Below are 27,064 nucleotides of genomic sequence, written 5' to 3'. Positions count from 1 at the left end.
TGGTGAGTTTCTTAACTCAAAGTAGCCTGCTCATGCCTTGCCAATCCCAAGACCTCGCAGATGAGACTCTTATGTATCAGTGATGCTGGTGACAGAGGGAACATGACGAGCTCTGCTCCTGGTTCACAATGTCTTCCCAATTTTCTGGTCCTGCGTGTTTCCATAATTCAAGCAGAAGTGAACCAAAGCAAGAATTTTCAAAGAAAGTTATCACACAGTCTTGGAAATGACATCTAGGAAACATCTGCACGTTTAGAGGGGACTTCTGAGCTCCAGGATGGGACTGGCTACTGCTCTGTGTGGTAAGATATCCCTTTTGGAGGAGGCCAAAGAGGCTTGCGAGGTGTAGAGCTCTTGAGATAACTCTCGTTTTCTGTCTGCTGCCTCCATCAATACTACTCCTAGGATCTACAGAGTTAGGAAAGTTTGGGTGGTAATGTTGATTGACAGGGGCTGTTTAAACAGAACCATCAGTGTGACTGTACATTTTATAAATACTACCCCTGCTTCTTTTCCTTAGACAGCTTTTACTCAGCTCCCCTCAGCTTAACCCGTGAACTTATTTCCACCCAACAGGGGTAGGGTGGGCCATTTAACCCTGTGAGCCTTTTCTCTGCAGGAAAAAACAAATGGTGCCCTAAACTAAACCACTGAAAGAAGGAGAGAAGGCAGAGGAAGCAGGCCTTCCCAAGCTAAGAGCCATTTGTTGGGGTGCCCGCGCTTGAGCACGGTCTTGAATATTCCTAATACTTTAGCTTGTTTGCTTGTTTTAATGTTTTATTTATTTTAGTTTTTGCTTGCAAGGTAGATGGTTTCCTTACGACATTACTGGGTTTTGGTTAAACTACCTCCGCCCCTTCCTCTCTGCATGCCCTCACCTCACCTCCCCTCCCCTGCCCCTCCCCTCTGCATGCCCCATCTCACCTCCACCCCCTCCCCTCTGCATGCCCCATCTCACCTCCCCTGCCCCTCCCCTCTGCATGCCCTCACCTCCCCTCCCCTGCCCCTCCCCTCTGCATGCCCTCACCTCCCCTGCCCCTCCCCTCTGCATGCCCTCACCTCCCCTGCCCCTCCCCTCTGCATGCCCTCACCTCACCTCCCCTGCCCCTCCCCTCTGCATGCCCTCACCTCACCTCCCCTGCCCCTCCCCTCTGCATGCCCTCACCTCACCTCTCCTGCCCCTCCCCTCTGCATGCCCTCACCTCCCCTGCCCCTCCCCTCTGCATGCCCTCACCTCACCTCCCCTGCCCCTACCCTCTGCATGCCCCATCTCACCTCCACCCCCTCCCCTCTGCATGCCCTCCCTCCCCTCCCCCTCCCCTCTGCATGCCCTCACCTCCCCTCCCCTGCCCCTCCCCTCTGCATGCCCCCATCTCACCTCCACCCCCTCCCCTCTGCATGCCCTCATCTCCCCTTCCCCTCCCCTCTGCATGCCCCCACCTCCCTCCCCTGCCCCTCCCCTCTGCATGCCCTCACCTCCCCTGCCCCTCCCCTCTGCATGCCCTCATCTCACCTCCCCTGCCCCTCCCCTCTGCATGCCCTCACCTCACCTCCCCTGCCCCTCCCCTCTGCATGCCCCCATCTCACCTCCACCCCCTCCCCTCTGCATGCCCCCATCCCCTGCCCCTCCCCTCTGCATGCCCTCACCTCCCCTGCCCCTCCCCTCTGCATGCTCTCACCTCCCCTCCCCTGCCCTTCCCCTCTGTATGCCCTCACCTCCCCTCCCCTGCCCCTCCCCTCCGTATGCCCTCACCTCCCCTCCCCTGCCCCTCCTCTCTGCATGCCCTCACCTCCCCTGCCCCTCCCCTCTGCATGCCCCCATCTCACCTCCCCTGCCCCTCCCCTCTGTATGCCCTCACCTCCCCTCCCCTGCCCCTCCCCTCCGTATGCCCTCACCTCCCCTCCCCTGCCCCTCCTCTCTGCATGCCCTCACCTCCCCTGCCCCTCCCCTCTGCATGCCCCCATCTCCCCTCCCCTGCCCCTCCCCTCTGCATGCCCTCACCTCCCCTCCCCTGCCCCTCCCCTCCGTATGCCCTCACCTCCCCTCCCCTGCCCCTCCCCTCTGCATGCCCTCACCTCCCCTGCCCCTCCCCTCTGCATGCCCTCATCTCACCTCCCCTGCCCCTCCCCTCTGCATGCCCTCACCTCCCCTGCCCCTCCCCTCTGCATGCTCTCACCTCTCCTCCCCTGCCCCTCCCCTCTGTATGCCCTCACCTCCCCTCCCCTACCCCTCCCCTCCATATGCCCTCACCTCCCCTCCCCTGCCCCTCCCCTCTGCATGCCCTCACCTCCCCTGCCCCTCCCCTCTGCATGCCCTCACCTCCCCTGCCCCTCCTCTCTGCATGCCCTCACCTCCCCTGCCCCTCTGCTCTGCATGCCCCATCTCACCTCCACCCCCTCCCCTCTGCATGCCCTCACCTCACCTCCCCTCCCCTCTGCATGCCCTCACCTCCCCTCCCCTGCCCCTCCCCTCTGCATGCCCTCACCTCCCCTCCCCTGCCCCTCCTCTCTGTATGCTCCCATCTCACCTCCCCTGCCCCTCCCCTCTGTATGCTCCCATCTCACCTCCCCTGCCCCTCCTCTCTGCATGCCCCATCTCACCTCCCCTGCCCCTCCGCTCTGCACGCCCCCCCACCTCCACCTAAACAAATCCTTCCACTTCCGCTATTCCCCCTTTCACTTTCATATCCCAGGAGCTCTACTACCCCCTCCCTTCATTTCCAATTTTAAAGCACTCCGTTGCCACATCAAACAAAGAACAAAATGCACCCACTAAAACTCTAAGGTTCAGTTGTTTTCTGTAGGAGGAAGTCTGATGCCGCCATCTGTATGCGCCTCTAATAAGTCACATGTTTAATGGCGGCATCAGACTTCCTCGCTGATGAAAAAGGACAAATTGCAGCAGAAAGACACTGGACTACAGAGAAGACTTCTGAACTGAACCAACCGGTGTATTTTAAGGATGTTATGACCTCAGTCTGGAAACCAGGATATATGTTACGTTGGGGAAGGGGTTATGCTTTTGTTTCCACAGGAGAAGAAAAGGTTTGGGTTCCATCAAAATTAATTAAAATTCGATCAGAACAGAAAACATCTCAGGAGGAGGAAGATAACAGCCCATCTACAAATTCATAGTCCACCATGGGTAAAGTACCTCCTAAAAGGAAAGAGAAGTGTTTTGTTTTTGTCTTCACAGGTAAACTCAACAAAGAATACTGGACATATGGATTCCTGTAGAAGAATGAATAGCTACCCTGAGGACCATCAAACAAACAATAACTCACTGTGTGGTATCAAAGTCTAAATCTCTCTATATTGTTTTTTCATAGTACCCTTTTATCTTTATTTCTTCACATACCTCAGTCCCCATTCATTTAACTGACGCTGGCTTTGGAGTTGGATTGGCTCTCCTACTCTAAACTCAAGCATATTATTTAAATACGATTCAGAATTTCTGTATTATATCAAAGAGCCATTGATATAAGACAGAAGAAATAAAATGAGGGACTATTATCTATGGATTTCTTTTTCTGAACAGTCTAATTTCCTCCAGGTTTTCCATCTTCCCTATTGTCACCTCTTCTGTATGCATACATATGAAAGTTAAAATATTTCTTTGTTAACATTAATGTTTGAGTTTTCCAGAGGACAAGGGATTTCCTGACAGCAATCTTCAACTGCTTCCGAAAGAGAATAAGGATCCACTTCCTTGACTTCACCTGATTCGACTGGAGGCATCTGAACTGCCCCACATCATTGACTCCACCTGACAAGCACTATCCTGAAACTGGCTTGAAACTACATCACTCTACACAACTCCGGATCAAGAAACTGAAACGGCACATCTTCTACAATCTTGCCAGAGCTTCTGATGAGATCTTCAATCAACACCAGAACCCCAGTCAGGAACTTCAATCAAGCATCTCCTGCCATACTGAGACTGTCTGATCTACTGAGATTTTGTTATACTAACATTTTTTTCTCACAGGTCCCCATGAGATTATCATCGTCCTATCTCAGCAGGAAGTAGTTTTGAGAATTCCACGCCCCCTCTCCCTACTATTGATATTATAAGATAGTTTACACCTGTTAGTGTTAGTTTTCAATTATTTTAGAGTTGGGATTGGAAGGAGGTGTTCAGATTTGGGTGTTTCTTTCAGATAAGTTTAGGTTTAGATAGGATAGATATTTGATACATTTTGTTCATGGACACAAGTTAGTTGTCCTTTTTTAGACTAAAAGGGGAATTGTAGGAGGAAGTCTGATGCCGCCATTAAACATGTGACTTATTAGAGGCGCATACAGATGAGGTAATAAAAGGGCGGTTTACCACACCGCTAACCACACCCACTTTAGGCAGGACTAAAGACGTATACGGCTGGACGTAAAGACATATACGTACGTAGGCGGAACTACGTCACTAGCCAGGCCCACTTTTGGGCATGGCTAGGGGCGTTACGGGGGAAGGCATAAAAGACAGCACACAGGAAGTCTCGGTCTCTTTTCCTGGAGTTCGGCTTCCGGTCCGGTCGCTAGCTGAGAACTGTTTGGCTCCTCGGGGTTTGGTATCTTGTGAGTAATTTTCTACATTAAATACTTAGCTTTACTGTCAGTAATTGTGTGTCGCGTATCGTTACAGCGTCCGTTTAGCCTACAGTTTTCGGTTCTAATGTTGCTTTTAGGGATTCACAGGTGTGACATCATCACTGTAATCCAGCACACTTTGAAATCCAACCCCCAAGCCCTCATGTTAGTTTCCCTCATTCCTGTCTTCGCCCTCAGAAACCTGGATACACAACCATCTGGCTCCCCTCTCTGCAGACTTGCCCACGTCACACATCTCAGAGAGCTGAGGAGTCCGTAGGATTTGGGGACCGGATTCTTTCTCATGGAACTTTGTCATTAGGCTCCTTCATTGCTGAGTCAAGGCCCACACTCTTGTCACCTTTAGATGAATATTGAGGCTGGACTCTTGCTTCTGTTGCTGTTTTACAAGCGCCCTGCTGCCCATCCCAGAGCTACAGTGCGTCTGGCAGGCTTCCAGCCTCCTCCATCCCTGACTCACCTGACCTCCCACACCCACTCACCTTTGGCAGTTGGCAGGAACTATTCAAATCCTACTTTTGATCCCTGGAAAAAGATTTGGAACTGAGACCCTGCAAGCTGTAGGTGTGTATTGCCCTCTGACCTCAGGGCCAGCTAATGATAACAGAAATATGAGGAAAAAGAAGGTGTGAGAACTGGAAAGATGAGCTGCTCAGGGGGCCAATGGCAGGTGCCAACTCAAATGAACAGAGTCCTTTGACAGCTTGCCTAGCAAGCAACTCTACCTGCGCAGGAAACCTAAGGGGCTCCTAAATGTGGCAATGCTCGTTGTAAGAAACACGTTTGCTGGCTGCGTGTTGTGGAATACTATTCTCAAGGCTTGACATAGGCATTGCCCCTTAAATTCTCAGCAGCTATGATTATCTGCAGGAGACCTACACAAGATTGGGCCCATTAATGTTCTGTCATAGAGATAGCAGAGGCTCATGGGGCATCATATCTCCCAAGGATGTGTAAACAGTTAATGGTAGCTGGGAGGAGAGAGAAGGTGCTGGTGGTGTGTTTTAGTGGATGCTTCAGATGGGGAAAGGCTCTTCTTGTAGCTGCCTAAAAATGTCCACACTCTTGTCAATAATCCCCTACTCATACTCCACAGTGGGAGCCCACAGCCTGACAGACTCGGGGGATCATTTCAACTAGGAAGCATGGTAAGTTTGGCATGCAGAACCATGGTTCTGCTGTCCCTTGGCTCTGGGATGGGCAAAACAGATTGGACTGGCACTACCTAGCCCTTTGGAAGTGGGAAGGTACATAATGACTTCATGTCAGTGTCTCTTTCCCATGTCACTGGGCCTGACATTTATTTTTCTTAAAGATTTATTTATTTATTTATGTGTATGTGTACACACACACATTTCACACTTTGTGCATGCAGGTGCTTGCAAAGGACAGAAGAGGATATTAAGTCCCCTGAAACTTGAGTTACAGGTGATTGTTGCCTGGCCTGTCTGGTGTGGGTGCTAGGAATTGCATTTAGATCTTCTTGAAGAGCAGCAAGTGCTCTTAACTGTTGAACTACCTCTCTAGTCCCCAAATATTAATTTTTTTTGAGGAGGCAGTTGATACAAGGGATGGAGCCCTTTCCTGCTATACTGGACTTGTTAACATTTTTTTCTTGAGTGTCGTTTAGCTGCTGACTCCTGTGATCAACTGGTGCTTGCTTGGGATGATGGATGGTCTTGCTCACCCTTGGTGAAAGGTTTTACCCACAGACACTGTATGCTAAACTATGAGTGCTTAACAGATGTGGAAAAGTATCTGACAGATGCAAAAGTATACCTAAAGAAATGAGTTTGGACAATCATTGCACAAACGTTGCAAGAGGCAGGCACAGCTGTGAAATCACTGGGAATGTTATGGTCTGGTAAAATGCAGATGCCACCCAAGAAGGGGATTTAAAAAATCCTATAACAGTCCATGCCTCTACATAATTAAAATTTTAATAAAAGTACCTTGCTGGAGATATGGCTCAGCGATTAAGAGCACTGGCTGCTCTTCCAAAGGTCCTGAGTTCAATCCCAGCAACCACATGGTGGCTCACAACTATCTGTAATAAGATCTGGTGCCCTCTTTTAGTCTGCAGGCATACATGCAGGTAGAACACTGTTTACATAATAAATAAAAAAGAATTGGTTTTCCTGGGTGGTATTGTTGCACAGCCTTAGTCCCAGCATTGGGGAGGCAGAGTCAGGTGGATCTCTATGAGTTGGAGGCCAACCTGGTCTACAGAGTGAGTTCCAGGACAGCCAAGGCTACACAGAGAAACCCTGTCTCCAAAAACAAAAATCAAAGAAACCTGAACAGGTGAAAAAAAGATGCTCACAGATACACTCTAAACACAAAGGGTGGAGATGCCCCAGCTGCTGGTAACAATGCATGAACAGGTTAAATCAGCTATACATTTGTGAAAACCAAACTTTATTAGGTAATTTTTCAAAAGGTGATTACAGAAACCAGAAGACTAAAGACTCTATTGCTGAAGATGTCATATGCCTTGATATGAAGAGATCAAGCTGGGACTGAGCTGGAAACCTCTTTGTTAGCTTTCATAGTGCTGGAAGGTTTAGCTTTCAAAGTTCTGGAAGGTGCTGCACAGGCCACAAATGGAAAGTTGTGGACAATAATCTTATTTGGCTTAGTTACGGGGTTTTTTTTTTTTTTTTTTTTTTTGCTGAGAAGGGACATGCCCAAGGCAACATATAGAAGAAAGGGTTTATTGGGGCTTTGTTGTGGAATATTATGTTAACTAGGCAAAATGTATTACATTTGTTCATACTGCACAAAGTGCTTTAACTGTGTAAAGGTGTGTCACTTTTGCTTGTGATGCATTTGTTTAATTATGAAAAGCTGCTTTACCTTGCCTGTCTAAGGCACTAGATTGGTCTAATAAAGAGCTGAACAGCCAATGACTGGGCAGAGAAAGGATAGGCAGGGCTGGCAGGCAGGAGAATAAATAGGAGGAGAAATCAGAGAGAAGTAGAGAGAATGAGGGACATGACTCATGCCTGGGGCAAGCCAAGCAGATGCCAGACAGACAGACAGACAGACAGACAGACAGATGTAGAGAAGCAGTAAAAGTGATATACAGGAGTAAGGAAGGTAATAAGCCTTGAGGCAAAAGGTAGATAAAGTGAAACAGGCTAATTTAAGTTAAAAGAGCTACTCAGAAAAGAGCTAGGCGAAGGCCAAACATTCAAAACTAATAATAAGTCTCTGTGTCATGATGTGGGAGCTGGTTGGTGGCCCAAAAGAAACAGCCTGGTACAGGGCTTGTAGTTTCAGAAGACGAACCCATGACCATCATGGTGGGGAGCACCAAAGTGGGCAAGAGGCATGGTGCTGAAATGCTGGCTGAGGGATTGCATTAGTCCACAAGGGCAGGGAAAACAGAGAAATGACTGGGAATGGGCTGGTCTACAGAATGAGTTCCAGGACAGCCAGGGAGGTTACACAGAAAAAAAAAATTAATGGGAGTATCTGTGGTAAAACTGTTTATAAAAGGTGATGGGTTTCACAGATAACATTATTACAAGCTTTACATAATATTGTTACCTGCTTACTTGTGTCTGTGGATTTAGGTCAAGATATCTAATGACCATCCTGCTGGAAACTGCTGGGTGTGGATGAAAGTACCTTAGTTTAGGATGGACAGATAAAAAAATACTGTCTTAATTGTGCAGCATACTATATTTGCTGGCTCTGTTTTACTGGTCAAGCAACAATTTTACAGCAAAATAAGTAATAAAATATTCATTTTTTTCATTTAAAAAACTGAAAAGCATAAGACTTTCCAAGTAAGAGTATTGATAATAAGAGATTGTATATCTTAAAAGTCCAGAGCCATTCTTCAGCTGAGATACGTAATATCAGAAATACACAGCTCACTGGAGGTGCTCAACAGTAGATTTGATGAGGTGGAAGAATTGACAATTGGAAGGTAGGGTGATGGAGACATCCAGAGAAAGAGAAGCAGAGAGTGACATGGAAACTCAGTAGAGACTTAGAGATCCCTGGGCCACCTGCTCACACCTCATTCCAATGCCAGAGGAGAAGCGTGAGTCAGCCCACACCGACAGGGAGTGGATGGGTGGTGATGAGGTGCTGGTGAGGGAAATTGGGAATAACTGTGGAGTGGATTCAGGTTTCCTTTCAGGGTGACAGAAAAAACACCCTGACGGTTAAAAGCGGTGATCATACAGCAAAGAGAAATGCCAACTGCCAGGGAACTGGTCACTTTAGAAGATTTTAATCTTCTGTGACTTTCACCTCAGGACATTTTTTTTCTTTTAAAAATGGAATATATTGTTACAAGCCATGCCTCAGATCAACCTTGAAAAAAGTCTGCTATGTGAAAAACAGACAAAAAAAACCCAGACACAAACGGCCACGTGTTACATAATACATACATCATACAGTTTGCATGAAATGCTCAGAATAAGAAATTCATTGAGTTAGAAAATAGATTAGTGGCCTCAGGGGTCAAGGCAGGGGAATTGACTGGCAACTAACGGTGACAGACTTTCTCATTTAGTTTCGCATTTATTTATTTATTTACATGTATTTATTTGCTTAATATGCCCTGTGAATGTGCATCCCTGCTCTGTTTCCTCCTCCTACCATGTGGGAGTCCGAGGATGGAATGGCGGGGCCCCGGCTGCAAGCCATTGCCTGCTGAGCCACACTGCTGGCACCTGGAGGCGGGTTCTCTTGTGAGGTGGCAGAAGTGTTCTGTGACTGGCAGTGGTGGTGAGGGTATGGCACAGTGCGTATGGTAAAACCCACTGGACTGCACACTTTGGAGTGGCAAACTTGATGTCTCTAACATTCATATTAAGAAAAGGAGGAAACGGTCTTGTGTGTGGCAGCTAACTGACAATTATAAGAAAGGTATGATGTCATTTCTAGATTTGCCATTTTCAGCTTCGTTACGTGGAATTTGCTGTAATTTCTTTTGCTCTAAAGATAAGCTGACCTTTTAACCTACTTTAAGAGGGCTCCTGAACTTGATGATGGTTCTGTTCCTACAAAACCAGGATGCCCCCCAGGATTTTGTAAGATCAAGGAATTTTGTCACCAAACAGGGTGTGCCCTGTGCCAACAGGGCCCTAACTCTCAGTATCTCCCAGTGCCCACCTCAGTCCTCAGGCCCCTTCTGAGAGGCATCTCTGCTTATCCTCACATCTTCCATCGCTGTAATCTTCACTCAGCTTCCTATGGCTGTCTAGTCCATGACTACCATCAGACTGCCTGAGGGTTGTCTTTAAAGTTATTTATTTATTTAGTGGTTTGTTTGCTTAGACATGGTCTCATGTAGCCCAGGCCAGCCTAGATATAGCTGGGGAATGACCTTGAATTTCTAATCCTCCTGCCTCAGCTGGGAATACAGCCAAGTGCTGGCCTGGCTACTCCACAGAGCACTGATCTCCAATGGTCTTCCAACTGCCAGATTGGCGGTGCTGAAGCTCCCTCTCTGTGTTCTTACCTTGGCCAAGGAGCCCACTGGCATCCATCCAATGCCTCTGCTTTTCCTGTCTTTCACCTTTCCCTCATAAAAAGGGCCTGCGTCAAACTGAGTTACCACCGCACCCCAGTCCCTCCAAACTCCACACATGGCTATCTTTGTGCAGTTCCTTCTCCTCACTTAGGACTCTTCACCTGTCTGGAGTCAGCTCCCAAGTGGTCCTCAGAAAGGCTTCGCACATCCAACTGCAGCATAGATGCCTCCCGCTGGCACGGTGAAGAGCTGTGAGCATCTTAAACAGCTCATGCTTGCTCAACTTACACTGTTTCTGTGCATGAATGTATAAAACATTTATACGCACTCATGGGTTTATATATGACTACAAGAATTGTATGTATGCTTTCAACTTATTTTCTCAAGAACTAGTCATCTATAAACATGTCCAAGGCAGGGATGATGCCTCATTTATTTATGTTTGGAAGTCCCTATGTTTTCAGTTTACAGTATGTGCGTACCCCTGTGCCAATTCTGCACAGGAGAACGATGCTTTTGGAGCTGAATTCTTTCTTTTAAGGGTATCAGTCATTGAATAATGAAAGCCCCAGCAGAGCACTGTTCAGAATGTTAATGTGTCAGGCGGTGGCGCAAACTTTTATTCCTAGCACTTGGGCAACAGAACTCTGTGAGTTCAAGGCTAGAGTGGTTTACAAAGCAAGTTCCCCACCTCCAGGACTGTTACTCAGAGAACCCCAGGGGTGGGGGTGTTAATGCTAGGAATAAATGTAGACTGAAAACCAACTCAACGTTGAGGGTGGCTGCTCTCCTCTACAACGTTGTCCTGGGGCTTGGGGCATTGTGGTTAATCAAGGAACCCTTCCTAGATGGATGGGCAGTGTAAAGGTGAAACTGTGTTTTCAGGGTGTGGGGCATAGTGGTTTAGGATGTGGGTGGTGGTGGTGCTCCTCTGGAGGTAAAAAGAATGACTGATGGGTAAGGGTGAAGAGACAGATGTTAGGGAGACAAGGGATTCTGCACTTTCCATCCTCTTCCAGCCCTGAGTTCTTCCACTGGACACAAGGAACTACAGTCACATGAGTATGCCCAAATCGGTTCATGCTTTCTGGGATGGGTGATAAACCCCGCCTCCCCTGTCACTTGCTGCAATATTAAAAGTGGGCGGAGGTGACACTCCCTTTTCCCTCTCTGCTTCTCTCAGTCAAGAGGGGTCTTTCAAAGCTTCACAGAAGCCAAGGTTGCCAGGCTTCCTAGAAGGGTTTAGAGAAAACAGCAGTTGTCTTTCTGGGCAAGAAATCCTATGGTGTGGAAAAAAACAAGAGGCGCTGGGCTTAATGGTGCATGTCTGCTTGATAGTGCCTGTAACCCTGCACACAGGAATGAGGATCAGGAGTTCAAGGTCACTCTCTGGTATGTTGTGAGTTCTAGGAAGAGCTGAGCTACTTGAGACCCCGTCTCAAACATACAAGTAAAAACAAGCAAACTAAAAACTCAGACAAACAAATTGGATTCTGCCTTGTGTAGGGGAATTAGAGAGGAACAGCTCTTTGTTTGCTACTGAGGACATGACTGTGACATCATGGGGAAGCGGGGGGAAGCCATGCTTAATTTTAACGTAACTTTAAATTTAATTGTGTAACTGAAATTTTTATTTCAGTGTTTTATAATTTCCTTCAGCCTGTCGTTCCCTCCTTCTCTCCCCCTTGTCCTCTTCCTCCTCTCCTCTCTCTTTCTGTCTCTAATCTTGGCCCAAAATACGCTTGTGCAGCGTCCTGAGCACCCTGCCTGACAATACGAAGAAACAACACCCTACTTGGGACAGAACAAGCAGGCACGAGGACCTGGGCCGAACCTCCACAGAGAGTCAACATCTGGAGATGGAGGAGTGGGTTAATGTAAAGTCTGGGACTAGACTGAAATACCGCGCTCTGGTAGTCTGTTCCTTCTTGTAAACAGGCTTCTCACCATGGGCTGAGCTGGGCGCAGAGCCCAGAACCCTAGCTGGAAAGGGCAGAAGGCGTTTGGGCAGATTGGCTATTCACAGTACTTGTGAAGGTGCCACTGGGTGACAAGAGTGCTTCAGGCTGTGCTGACACTGCTGTGAAGGGGACATTGGGCTCCTAGGCTAGACAGAGCGAGCAAGGCCATTTGGAAAGATCCACACCCATGGTGGCCATAAGGGATCTGGGCTCAGATTGTGTCTGTCTACTTGTTTTGTTTCCCAAGCACTTTGGCTACTTTAGCGATAAGCACCAAAGCAGACAGAAGGATTTTTTGTTGTTACTGGGACATGGGGTCCTTATTAAATGTGAAGTCCAAAGTACAACTGTCCCACGAAGTCTGGAATGGGCCGCCCATAGGTTGGGACACTTGGTCTGGTAATGCAGCTCGCTGGTAGAGAGGACTTGCTTTCTTGAGGTTCTGGGTTCTGGCCCCAGCCCTGGGGGTAGGAGTCAGGGGAGGAGACTTCATATTCATCCATTGTGTGTTGTTTCTCCTCTCCCCTTTCTTACCTGTATTACAGTTCATTCCAGAGGCCCAGAATCTGGGTGCCCTGCAAACCCACTCATCTCTGAGGATTCTTTGTTGAATAAGGATGGGGTACAGAAAGGAAAAGTACCTCCTCAGGACCCCCAAGGCCACATTCTCAGCATAAGCGATCCTTATTTGACCCAGAGGGACAGAGGGCAGGGATAAGGGACAAAGACAGGAGATAGAGGAAGAGGGAAGGGAACAAGGGAAAGGGGACAGGGGTATTTGTCCTGGAGGGACAAAGGACTGCCTGTGAGTTGAGAGGAGACAGATGTGGCCCATAACTGTTTATAAAGGTAAAAGGGGAAACTCTGCGTTAGGATGAGGTGTTTAATCTTAATTTGGCATGTTAATTAGGTGAGTCAAAGGGGACTTTTGATTGCTGGGTTTCAATATTTTGATAGGTGGACCTCGGTAGTCAGCCTCAGGAGGAGGAAGTGGCCAAATAAGGGAATCGACCTTGGGGACTAGCCCTAAGAATATAATGTAATGGTTTTTAGCAAGGCAGAGGGGATGGGAGAAAAGGGCCAGGCCGGCCAGAGCCATGCTCGCCATGCTCGAGTTGTCCCTTCAGGTATGACATTGGGCAGTAGAGGTCAAGTGGCGGCTTCCTGTAGAGCTTTAGCTTTGTCATTGCCAGGGTTCTCAGGAGGCATAGACAGGGTGGCCAGACTTCCCAAATGACTTTTATTAACATATAATTGGTTTTATGTGGTGGCTAATCACACTTTTTTTAATTGTCTCTTGGGAGTCGGTCTCTCCCCCTAAGGTAGAACAGCCAGTATTTATTCAGGAAGCGTCTCACTCATGTGGCCCTGGGTAGTGTGACAGATCCTGCAAGAACAAAACCAAGCTCCTAAAGTTAAACTGCCGCAGAATTTGCAGAAGGCAAGTAAACCAGCAGTCTTCCACAGCCTAGAGAACGCCGAGGGAAAGTTCTTGTCCTTAGATCACCTTAACAGATTTCATTAGCTATAGTGTAAGTGCCTGGCTAGGATATACAAAGATAAATGTCTGTACTTTACCTCCAAGGAGTACAGAGTCCAGAAGGGGAGGCAGACATGCCAGCAAATATTAACAGGGTAATAAGTCACCAGTATGAGTGTGTGAAAGAGTCTCAGGCAGAGGATAAGACCCCTGCCATCCACCTACCCGCCCCAAACACACAAAATTGTTCCAGGACCCTTTGTGAATGCGGTAATGCCCATGGCTATGGCTATGCTAGGCTCTGAAGGACGTTCTAGGCCGTGGGCTGTGGACACAAGCACATGCTGTGATAGGACTAAGAGGCATCTGGAGGCAACACTGCTGGAATGAACCAGGTGATGGTGGAGGTAACAGACAAGTCAGGAGACAATGTGAGATGGTGGAGGACTTGGGTCAGGGGTGACACAGGTAATGGGGAACTATACATGATGGCTAGGAGCCACCCATGACGGAGCTTTGGTTTCATGCAAGCTTGAAGTGGAGCACAGGCAGAGACAAGAGGAAGAAGGCTGCTCCAAGAATCTACAAAGTAGACAGTAAGGGCCACAGGAAAGTCCACAGCACTAGGGATGCAGTCAGTCACGCATGCACTGTTGTGGCCACTGTTGTGCTAACAACTTAAGGAGAAGGGATGTGTTAGGCTCATGGTTTCAGAGGGTTCCCATCATGTCTGCTAGGGATGATGCGTACAGATCATGGCCACAGGAGCACATGGCAGAGGCCTGTCCCATCACAGCACGCCACGAAGCGGAGGGCTATCTGGAAACAGGTGCTGGGTATAACCTGGAAAGTTCTGCTCTTAGTGATCTCCATTGCCCCTTGTGAGGCGCCGCCTCCTGAAGGTCCCACCCTCCCCAGACAGCAGCACTAGCTGGGGAGCGAGCATCCAGAGTACGAGTCCGTGGGGGTGGAGGGACGTGCATGAAACTTCAGATTCAACCCCAAACAGGGAGGAAGGTGGTTACACATGGCAGTGTGTAGGAAGAATTTGAGGGTATTGGCGGCTGGTTGGCTGTGGCTTGTAAGGTACAAGAACTGGTAGCTGAGGAGAGAACTCACTTGGTCAGACCTGAGTTTAACTCCCCATGCCCATGGAAAAGCTGGTCACTGCAGCATGAGACCCATTGTCTCAGTAATGTGGAAGCCAAGATAGGAATGCTGAAGCTCACTGGCCAAGCCAGGCCAGCTAAATTGGTGAGTGTCAGAATGAGTGAGAGACCTTGTCTCACAATATAGGACGAAGAATCAGTCGAGGACATTGACTTCTGTCCTCTATATGCGTGGGGCCTCCATGTGTACATGTGTACACACACACACACACACACACACACACACACACACACACACACACACACACTTGAAGTCTGGAATTGATCCCAGCTTCAGAAAAGCAGGGTAGATGATGACAACACCAACCCCCAATACAGAAGGAGGAAGGAGAAGGACAGATGGGCTGGGGAGTTAGACTCAGAAGTTAGTTAGGCGTATGTCATGAGTGGAAAGAAGCAGAGCTTAACTGCAAACTGGGAAGCTCCTAGAATCTAGGTGTCTGAATCAAGGGAAAGGTTCAAATCTCAGAGAATGCAGAAGAGGGGGGAGACACAGCACAGTCCCTCGGGTTCCTCTGGGTGAAGTGATTACCAGAAAGGCTTCACCAGATGGTGACCCACTCAAAACTGAGAGGAAATGTGTGTGGAGAACATGGGTAAAGGATCAGTTGCTTCTGAGAGGCAAAGAAAAGCTTAGGTAAGGACTTAGAAAGGAACAAGTTGCTAGAAACTTTTAGGAAGACATCTGCACAGTTGGAATGGAAGAGAGATTCAAGGGTTCAGACTGAGGAGGGACGGGCAGAGATGGTTCCATTCAGGTCAGTTCTGAAGCCATGCAGGGAGAAGGGGGTTGGCTAGAAGCAGCACTGGGTTGGAGGGCTTGATTTGAAGCATGGACCTGATTTGAAGACTGATATGAGGTCCCCACAGAGACAGAAGCACATCAATCTAGAGCAAGGTTGGAGACACTGGTCTTCAAAAGGAGGAGGAACACATCTCCATCTCAAACTGTGAGAATGGTGATGAATGAAAAAAGGAATTTTGTTTGTAAAATTTACAAAATTTAAGCCCATTGGTTTGCATTCCTGAAATATGAAGGTCATTTTCCAGGTTGAAGAATCAAGAAAGGAAAAAAAAAAAACAATGGAGAGTGTTAATCCCACCTGGTGAGAATAAGACCACTACCACAATTTTGAGCCATATTTGAAGCAAGCTTTAATTAAATAATGGCCAAGATGATAGACTCTGGACAGGTCATTTCCTAGGCCATCCCAGAAAATGGGAACAAGTCACATTTTGCAGAGGCTTATAAAGGCAAACCCGTAAGGCTCATATTTCCCACCAGATGGAACCAGGGGCAAGCACACATCCTGACGTACTTCCTGTCTGTGTACCGCCACCTACATGTGATCAAGTACATCCTGTGCAGTTGGGTGGAACAAACTTGTTTAGGGGAGCAAAATAATTTGGCTTGTTATCGTACATAAATAGCCTCCAACATTTCAGGAAGAATCTGTCCTTGGGCAAGGGGCTTACACATTAGGGGCATTTTTGTTTTATGAATCTCTTAGGCACAGTAATTAATACTTAAAACATAACTTTGGCTCTTATAGGAGGAGATATTAGTTCTTATACCTACATGGTCAATGGTGAAATGAACTCACAAAAAGGAACTAACAGCATTAAAACCATAGGGAAACTGCAAACTAGCTTAGAACTGGTCACCAGAATCCCAGGGAGAGCAAAGATCTTTCTCCAGCTCCTGCTACTGGGCCAGGTCTGCTAACCTCACGCTAAATAACATCAATTCAAGGAGTTCAAGGCTTTTCCACTATGAACTAAGTGTTCGAGTTAGATAAACTAAGTACAATGAAAAGAGACTGGTAAAGTCATGTCTGTGAAAGTCATGTATGGATAGCACCCTCAGCTTGCTATGAAATCATATATAGACAGTAATCTTGCTATGAAGTCATGTATGGACAGCGCCATCAGCTTGCTATGAAGTCATGTATGGACAGTACACTCAACTTGCTATGAAGTCATGTATGGACAGCACTCTCAGCTTGCTATGAAGTCATGTATGGACAGTACACTCAGCTTGCTATGAAGTCATGTATGGACAGCGCCATCAGCTTGCTATGAAGTCATGTATGGACAGTACACTCAACTTGCTATGAAGTCATGTATGGACAGCACTCTCAGCTTGCTATGAAGTCATGTATGGACAGTACACTCAGCTTGCTATGAAGTCATGTATGGACAGTACACTCAGCTTGCTATGAAGTCATGTATGGACAGTACACTCAACTTGCTATGAAGTCATGTATGGACAGCACTCTCAGCTTGCTATGAAGTCATGTATGGACAGTACACTCAGCTTGCTATGAAGTCATGTATGGACAGCACCCTCAGCTTGCTATGAAGTCATGTATGGACAGTGCACTCATCTTGCTATGAAGTCATGTATGGACAGTACACTCAGCTTGCTATGAAGTCATGTATGGACAGTACACTCATCTTGCTATGGAGTTGCATCTTTCTACAAGAACAGTAGAAAGCAGTGTGGATTGACATGGTTTTATTTTATTTTTTCTCTTTAGCATTTTTAAAATTTAGAAACAATCATTTTACATATCAGTCCCCCCTGTTCCCTTACCCTCCCATCCTCCCATGCCCCCTACCAACCCCCCAGCCCACTCCCACTCTCTCCCCAAGGATAGTGAGGCCTTCTGTGGGGTGGGGGGATCATCAAACTCTGTCACATCATTTGGGGGAGGGCCTAGACCCTCCTCCGTGTATCTGGGCTGAAACAGTATTCCTTCATTGGGAATGGGCTCCCAAAGTCCATTTGTGCACTAGGGGTAAATACTGGTTCCTCTGTTAGAGGTCCCATAGACTACCCAGGTCTCCTAACTGGAACCCACATTCAGAGAGTTTAGTTCGGTCCAACGCTGGTTCCCCAGCTTTACGACTGGGATTCCTGTGCTCTCACTAGGACAGGTCAGCTGCTTCTGTAGGTTTCCCCAGCAAGGTCTTGACTTCTTTGCTCATTCCTCCTCCCTCTCTACGACTGGTTTCCAGGAGTATGTCTCAGTGCTTATCTGTGGGCACCTGCTTCTGCTTCCATCAGCTACTGGATGGAGGCTCTAGGATGGCATTTAAGGTAGGCATCAATCTCGTTATAGGGGAAGGGTATCAAAGGCAGCCTCTCCACAACTGCTTAGATTCTTAGTTGGGGTTATCCTTGTAGATCTCTGACCATTTCTCTAGTGCCAGATTTGCCTTTAAACATACAATGGCTCCCTCTATTAAGGTATCTCTTTTCTTGCTCTCCTTTATTACTCCTCTGACTCAATCTCCCAGATCCCTCTTGTTATCCTCCCCTCTCTTCTTCCCTTCTTTTTCCCTCTAACTTTCTCCCCTCTCCTCCCACGTTCCCAATTTGCTTGGGAGTTCTTGTCCCTTTCCCCTTCTCTGGGGAACCATGTATATGTCTCTTAGGGTCCTCCTTGTTTCCTAGTTTCTCTGGTGGTGTGGACTGTAGGCTGGTAGTCCTTCCGGTATGTCTAATATCATATATGAGAAAGTACATACCATACTTGCCTTTCTGTGACTGGGACACTTCACTGAGGATGGTTTCTTCTAGTTCCATCCATTTGCAAGATTCCATTGTTTTTTCTGATGAGTAGTACTCCATTGTGTAAGTATACCACATTTGGGTTCTGGCTATTACAAATATGAATATAGTTGAGCAGATGTCCTTGTTGTATGGATGTGCATCATTTGGGCATATGCCTAAGAGTGGAATTGCTGGATCTTGAGGTAGACTGGTTCCCATTTTCCAGAGAAACCACCATGATTTCAAAAGTGACTGTACAAGTTTGAACTCCCACCAGCAATGGAGAAGCATTCCCCTTTCTCCACATCCTCTCCAGCATAAACTGTCATTGATGTTTTTTATTTTAGCCATTTTGACAGGTGTAAGATGGTATCTCAGAGTTCTTTTGATTTGCATTTCCCTGATGGCTAAGGAATTTGAGCACTTACTTAAGTGTCTTTCAGCCATTTTAGGTACCTTTATTGAGAATTCTGTTTACTTCTGTACCCTACTTTTTAGTTGAATTATTTGGTGACTAGTTTCTTGAGTTCTTTATATATTTTAGAAATCATCTCTCTGTCTGTTGTGGAGTTGGTAAAGATCTTTTCCCATTCTGTGGGCTGCTGTTTTGTCTTGTTGACTGTGTCTTTTGCCTTACAGAAGCTTCTCAGTTTCAGGAGGTCTCATTTATTAATTGTCAATCTCAGTGTCTGTGCTACTGGCATTATGTTCAGGAAGTGGTCTCCTGTGCCAATTCGTTCAAGAGTACATCCCACTTTCTCTTCTTTTTTTAAAAAATTTATTTATTTATTATGAATACAACAGCCTGCCTCCATGTATGTCTGCACGCCGGGAGAGGGCACCAGATATCATTACAGATGGTTGTGAGCCTCCATGTGGTTGCTGGAAATTGAACTCAGGACCTCTGGAAGAGCAATCAGTGCTCTTAAACTCTGAGCCATCTCTCCAGCCCCCACTTTCTTTTCGAAGAGGTTCAGTGTGGCTGGATTTATGTTGGGGTCCTTGATCCATTTGGACTTAAGTTTTGTGCATGACAATAGGTATGGATCTATCTGCAATCTTCTACATATCCGCATCCAGTTATGCCAGCACCATTTGTTGAAGATGCTTTCTTTTTTCCATTGTATAGTTTTAGCTTCTTTGTCAATTATCAGGTGTTCATAGGTGTGTGGTTTGATGTCAGGGTCTTTGATTCGATTGCATTGTTTCTACCTGTCTATTTTTGTGCTAGTACCAAGCTGGTTTTATTCCTATAGCACTGTAGTAGAGCTTGAAGTCAGGGATGGTGATGCCTCCTGAAGTTCCTTTATTGTACAGGGTTGTTTTGGCTATCCTGGGTCTTCTGTTTTTCCATATAAAGTTGAGGATTGTCCTTTCAAGGTCTGTGAAGAATTATGCTGGGATTTTGATAGGAATTGCATTGAATCTGTAGATTGCTTTTGGTAAGATTTCCATTTTTACTATGTTGATCCTACCTATCCAAGAGCATGGGAGATTTTTCCATTTTCTGGTGTCTTCTTTAACTTCTTTCTTTAAAGACTCAAAATTTTTGTCATATAGGTCTTTCATCTGTTTGATTAGAGTTACCCAGGATATTTTATGTTGTTTGTGGCTATTGTAAAGGATGATGTTTCTCCAATTTCTTTCTCAGCCCATTTATCATCTGTGTATAGTAGGGCTACTGATTTCTTTTTTAGTTAATCTTGTTTCCTGTTACTTTGCTGAAGGTATTTATCAGCTGTAGGGGTTCCCTGGTAGAATTTTTCAGGTGACTTATGTAAACTATCACATCATCTGCAAATAGTGAAAGCTTGACTTCTTCATTTCCAATTTGTGTCACCTTGATCTCCTTTTGCTGTCTTATTACTCTAGCTAGGACTTCAAGTACAGTATTGAAGAGATATGGAGAGAGTGGACAACCTTGTCTTGTTCCTGATTTTAGAGGAATCACGTTGAGTTTCTCTCCATTTAGTTTGATGTTGACTGTGTGTTTTCTGTATATTGATTTTATTATGTTTAGGTATATTCCTGTTATCCCTGATCTCTCTAAGATCTTTATCATGAAGGGGTGTTGGATTTTGTCAAAGGCTTTTTCAGCATCTAGTGAGATGATCATGTGGTTATTCTTTTTCAGACTGTTTATATGGCCAATTACATTTATAGATTTTTTTGTATGTTGAACCATCCCTGCATCCTTGGGATGCAGCCTACTTGGTCATGGTGGATGATCTTTCTGATGTGTTCTTGGATTCAATTTGCCAGTATTTTATTGAGTACTTTTGCATCAATGTTCATGAGGGAGATTGGTCTGTAGTTCTCTTTCTTAGTTGTGTCTTGTCATATAGGTCTTTCACCTGTTTGCTAGAGTTACCCCAAGATATCTTATGTTGTTTGTTGCAATTGTAAAGGGTAATGTTTCTCTGATTTCTTTCTCAGCCCATTTATTGTCTGTATATAGTAGGGCTTGGGTACCCTTGGGTACCAAAGTAGTTGTTGCCTCGTAAAAAGAGTTTGGCAATGACCCTTCTGCTTCTATTGTGTGGAATAGTTTGGGGAGTATTGGCATTAACTTTTCTTTGAATTTCTGGTAGATTCTGCACTGAAACCATCTGGCCCTGGGCTTTTTTTGGTTGGAAGACTTTTGATGACTGCTTCTACTTCATTAGGGGTTATAGGTCTATTTAAATTGCTCACCTGTTCTTGGTTTAATTTTGGTAAGTAATATCTGTCCAGAAAACTGTCCATTTCTTTAAAATGTTCAAATTTAAAGTATAACCTAATGATTCTCTGGATTTTCTCAGTGTCCATTGTTATGTCCCCTTTTCATTTCTTATTTTGTTAATTTGTATGATCTCTCTCTGCCCTTTGGTTAGTTTGGATAAAGTTTTGTCTATTTTGCTGATTTTCTCAAAGAATCAACTCTTTGTTTCATTGATTCCTTGTATTGTTTTCTTTGTTTCTACTTCATTGATTTTAGTACTTAATTTGATTATTTCCTGGCTGCTACTCCTCCTGGGTGAGTTTGCTTCTTTTTATTCTAGAGTTTTCAGTTGTGCTGTTAATCCTCCAGTATGACTATTCTCCAGTTTCTTCATGTGGGCACTTAGTGCTATGAACTTTCCTCTTAGCACTGTTTTCAAAGTGTCCCATAAATTTGGGTATGTTGTGTCTTCATTCTCATTGAATTCTAGGAAGTCTTTAATTTCTTTCTTTATTTCTTCCTTGACCCAGGAATGGTGCAATTACGCATTGTTCAATTTCTATGGGTTTGTAGGGTTTCTACAATTTGTGGTGTTTTTTAATTCTAACTTTAAGCCATTGTGATCTGATAAGATACAGGGGGTTATTCCAATTTTTTGGACCTATTGAGGTTTGCTATGTTGCCAAGTATGTGGTCAATTTTTGAGAAGGTTCCATGTGGCGCTGAGAAGATATATTCTTTTGTGTTTGGATGGAATGGTCTATAGATGTTAGTCAACCCAATTGGGTCATAACTTCTTTTAGATTCTTTGTTTCTTTGTTAAGTTCTGTCTGGTGGTGAGAGTATGTTGTTAAAATGATTTAAGTTTTAGTAATTTTTTTTTACGAATGTGGGTGTCTTTGTATTGGGGCATAGATGTTTAGAATTGAGACTTCATCTTGATGGACTTTTCCTGTGATGAATATGAAATGACCTTCTTCATCTGTTTTGATTGATTTTAGTTTGAAGACTAATTTGTTAGATATTAGGATTTGTTAGATATTAGGATTGCTACACCATTTGATTGGAAAATCTTTTCCCAATTCTTTACTCTAAGGTAACGTCTATCTTTGAAGTTGAGGTGTGTTTCTTATATGCAGGAGAAGGATGGATTCTGTCTTCTTATCCATTCTGTTAACCTGTGTCTTTTTATAGGCTAGTTAAGACCATTGATTGTTAATTCTTGTTGATTTGGATTTGGTGGTGGTGGTGGTATTGGGTGTGAATTCCTCCCCTTCCTTGTTTTGGAGTTTGGTAAAGTGGGATTATCTATTGCCTATGTTTTTGAGAGTGTAGTTAACTTCCTTAGGTTAGAGTTTTCCTTAAAGTACATTCTGTAGGGCTGGATATGTATTGCTTAAATCTGGTTTTGTCATGGAATATCTTGTTTTCTCCATCTATAGTGATTGGAAGCTTTGCTGGTTATAGTAGTCTGGGCTGGCACCCATAGTCGCTTAGCATTTGTAGAACATCTATCCAGAATTTTCATTGAGAATTCAGGTATAATACTGATAGGCCTGCCTTTATATATTACTTGGCCTTTTTCCTTTGCTGCTTTTAATATTTTTTCTTTATTCTGTAAGTTTGGTGTTTTGATTATTAGCAAGGGGACTTTTTTGTGGTCTAGTCTATTTGGTGTTGTGTAAACTTTTTGTACTTTCATAGGCATGTCTTTATTTAGGTTGGGAAAATTTTCTATGATTTTGTTGAATATGTTTTCTGTATCCTTGAGCTGCATTTCTTTGTCTTCTTCTATACCTATTATTCTTAGGTTTAGTCTTTTCATGGTGTTCCATATTTCCTGGATATTTTTGTGTTAGGGATTTGTTGGACTTAAGATTTTCTTTGTTCAATGACTATACTTCTTCTAGGATTCTCTAACACCTGAGATTCTCTCTTCTGTCTCTTGTATTCTATTGGTTATACTTACATCTGTTGTTCCTAATGGTTTACCCAGCTTTTCTATTTCCAGAATTCCCTCACTCTGTGTTTTCTTTATTGTTTCTATTTCAGCTTTCAAGCCTTGAACTGTTTGAATGGTTTCCTTCACTTGATTGGTTGTTTTTTCTTAACTTTCCTTGCTTTCTTTAAGAGATTTGTTTATTTCTAGAATCTTTTGGCTTGTGTTTTCCTCCATTTCCTGTATTTTTTTTTTGGTTTTTCTTCCATTTCTTTAAGGGGTTTTCTCATTTCCTCTTTGAGGGTCTCTATCATCTTCATAAAGCTGTTTTTAAGGTCCTTCATCTGCTTCATCTGTGTTGGGATGTTTGGGTCTTGTTGGTGTAGATTCTGGTGGTGTCATATTGGTCTCTCTGTTGTTGAATGTGTTCTAATACTGTCATCTTCCCATACCTTCTTCCAGTGAGTGCGGGTGGCATCTCTCCCCCTTCTCTTGTCTCCCGTTGGGTGTAGGTGGGTCAAGTCTTCGATGTGGGCAACTCTGGATGATCTGGCCTTTCCTAGTTTTCTCCTTATGCAGAGGGCAGAGGACGGGCAAGACTCAAGCTCAAGCTGAGGGCCTAGGGGGGCCAAAACTGTGATGTTGGCCAATTTTGGATGATCTGGCCTGCCAGGGTAGGTTTTCTACAGCTGAGCAGACCCAGGAGGGGATGGGGGGAGTTGGATCTGGGTGGAACCCATACTCACCTCAAGCAGAGGACTTAGGGGGGGCCAAGACTGTGATGTGAGCAGACTCAGGACAGTCCATTCTGCCAGGGTGGGTCACTACACATGGAGCAGACCCAGGAAGTTCCAAGGAGGCGATGAAGGAGTTGGGCCTGAACTGGCCCCATATTCGCCTCAAGTGGAGGTCCTAGGAGGCCAAGACTGTGATGTAGGCTGATTATGGATGGTCCGGGCTGCTGGAGCAGGTTTTAATAATGAATGACATCCTGGGAAACTTCTGAAGCACTGCTGTACCTAAGGAAAACCTGCCAGGTGAGCCTCTGGAACATGTTCACTCTAGGCGGTTTCCATTCAATCCTAGGAAGTTTATGTGATTTAAATTCCCTTTTAATTCTATGCATCATGTGGGCTTTAAGGGAGGAGGTCAGAGAAAGAGACAAAGAAAAGGGGGGACACAGAGAAAGACACAGATACAGACACACACACACAGACAGACAGACAGACAGGCAGACAGACAGACAGACAGAAAGACTTACAGTCAGAGACACGGAGAGACACACAGAGAAAAAGGGGGGCACAAGATACACACACACACACACACACACACGCATGCACACACACAGTACAGAGACAGACAGACTGACAGACAGAGTGCATAGGAGATTTCATTTATTGGAGAGTATTTTGTTTTTGTTATTTTAGCCTCATCTGTAACAGGTGCATTAGGAGACTTTGTGTGTCAGTTTCTTATCTCACTGCTGTGACAAAACACCAGGCAAACACATTTTAAGGAAGGAAGGGTTGATTTTGGCTCCTGGGATATATTTGTCATGGTGGGGAAAACACAGCAAAGGATCAAGAGGAGGCTGGTTACACAGTGTGTCCACAGCCAGGAGAAAGAGGGGAATGGTGCCACTCAGATTGTTTTCTCCATTTTTAGCCCTTTTGTTCCCTTCAGTATCTTAGCCTGTAGGATGGATATTTTTTTCTGCTAGCTTAGTGACTGCACATGAATCTACTGATATTTTAATTATGGTCTGTGGCTCCACAGCCCCCCAGTCAGCTCTCTGCTGGACTCGGCCCCAGCTCTGCTATGACCATGATATATAGGTTTAAATTAAGTCTCTATTGTTTTATTTATCAATAAGATTTGGGAGTCAAGGTTGGGGTGAAAACTTGCTAGCTCAGAGAAGTTGAGTAGCAACTACCTGACTTTGCTTTTTTGTTGGAGACACTGCAAGCGACACTTCTCTGGTCCCAGAACCAAAAGGAAGTTCAGACCCTAGTCCCTGCCCTTTTCTTCCTGAGCATCTTCTCTACCCAATTGCTGGCTGGCTTATCTATGGCTAACTCTGGTCAGCTAGGGGCTGGCTCTGCCCCCTGGTTCAAGATAAGTTTTATTGACAGTCTGATGTGTTATAGTGTGATCAAAATTATCCCATAAAAGCTACCTACATCCAGGGTGGATCTTTCTTGGTCTTTTAAAACCGTTCATACTCTCACAGACACACCCAGAGTTATGTCAACTAGGTAATCCCAAATCCAGCGAAATTGAAGGCAGGGTATTAACGGTCATACTTTGATGTAAATTAATCTGGATGTTAAAGTCAATCAAGTCATGTATAATTTATTCATTGTGTCATAGGCTCTATCAAGGAGAGAGGGGCTATTCTGACCCCTCCCCCTCTTCCCTAGCAGCCTTGCTGGTTATCTCTAGCTTGATTAAAGGGAATGATACTCATTTGTAAATGTATTTGGCAAACTTACCCTGCTATTGTTTCCATTATTTTGCAAATTACAGACATTGAGATGAAGGCTCTATAATTTCCTAGTGCTCCCTTTATTCCCGCTTGGGAAACTGGTGTTGCCCTGGCATGCTTCCACTTCGCTGTTATTTCGTTTGAATGCAGCAAATTCTTTATTATGATTAACAAAGACTTCTGCTCCATTCCTCTTTGAATATCAGTCTGCTTATGGAGATGAGTTGATTGGGAGCCCGCTGTCTACTTGAATCCCTTAAAGACTTTCAAGACAACAGACACCCAAGGATTCCTAAATGACATGTTTTTTGCATGTTCTCCATTTTTGAATCTGTGATACGTTTGGTAATTTTGTCATTGTCTGGAACTTTTTTCTTTGCTTCTTTCAATTGTCTGCTTCTGAGTGTCTCCTTCACCCATTACTTAAATGCCTGAAAAATATGCAAATGGCTGGGTTTGGGTGATTGTTGGGGCTCACAAAAGTGACAGCCTGTAGGGAAGTCCTCAGCAGCAAAGCTTATCACTAAGCTTTCCCAGCCTCCTGCCTCTGACCAGGTTCCCTTCACAAGCCACAGAAGCTACAGTCCCTCTCCTGCAATGTGATGGTAGCAACCAGAACCCCTTCCTCCAAAGTCAGGCACAAAACCCCAAATCATGACTCTGACTTTGCTGCCTTTCATTGGTCATTGAAAATTTATCAAACCTGCCATGTTAACACCACTCCAGAAATGGTCCTGCCCTGTGCCTGGAAGGAAGGTATGCTCCACAGCATTCTGGGAGAATCTGAACAGACAGCCTCTGCTGGCTCTCCCGGATCAGTTTTGTTCACAGCCTTTTATTCAACCACATTTCTACATGAGCGTCTTTATAGAAGTAAAGCATGAAATGGAAAGCTTCGCCTGGGATTTCAGGTCTTCTAGCTGAAGATTGTTGAGTCACATAAATCTAGATCCCACAGTTTTCTTATGCTTTCCTCTCATTAACTCCAGTTACAGGAGTGCTGACCCTTTAAAATGAGTGCAACTTTTCCCTACATGCTCTTGCAATTTAAAAACTCTTGCTCCTTTAAACTCCATTGATTTCCTTTTCCTCATCCATGTGTCTGTCAAGATGTTTTCACAAGATTTTCATAGACAGCCTTGATTCTAGCCACTTTGGGGTTCCTCAGTTGTGTACATGGTTTCCCTCAGGTGATAAGCACCACTGAGTCTGCATCACCTTTGCCCAATATCTCCTTCCTTAAATTTCACCTAGCTGCTCCCAGTGTAATATTCATTGTGTGGATTCCTTCTCACTGAGAGTCTGTCTCTTTCTAAAGGAGGCACATGTAGGGGATGCCACATTAAGAACACTCTTCTAGGTAGAACGTGCTGGAACTAACATAAGGGCATGGCTATGAGGTGGAAGGCTATTGTCCAGACCAAATATTCATGCACAAAATACTTTAGTTTTATTTATTTATTTTAAATTTCATTTTATGTTCCAACCACAGCTCTCTCTCCCATCCCTCCTTCCGTCTTCCCCTCACCTCCCCCCTAGCCCACCTCCAGTCCATTCCTCCTCATGGGGAGTCAACGAAGTCTAGCACAATAGATTGGGGCAGGGCCAAGCCTGTCTCCCATGCATTAAGGCTGAGCATGGTATTCCACCATGGGGAGTGGGCTCCAACAA

At 45.2% G+C, this 27,064-nt stretch overlaps 1 long non-coding RNA gene across 1 annotated transcript; it reads left to right on the top strand.

Moving 5' to 3' along the window:
• Nucleotides 1-4,525: 4,525 nt before the first annotated feature.
• On the top strand, nt 4,526-17,219 carry LOC121138962. The gene is made up of 3 exons (XR_005875831.1): nt 4,526-4,572; nt 5,702-5,753; nt 16,263-17,219. It is a non-coding gene; the product is annotated as an uncharacterized LOC121138962 (long non-coding RNA).
• Nucleotides 17,220-27,064: the final 9,845 nt, after the last annotated feature.

This window comes from Mesocricetus auratus, unplaced genomic scaffold (assembly GCF_017639785.1).
Source record: "Mesocricetus auratus isolate SY011 unplaced genomic scaffold, BCM_Maur_2.0 Super-Scaffold_6730, whole genome shotgun sequence".
NCBI lineage: Eukaryota > Metazoa > Chordata > Mammalia > Rodentia > Cricetidae > Mesocricetus > Mesocricetus auratus.
This window is presented reverse-complemented; position numbering and strand designations above follow the sequence as displayed.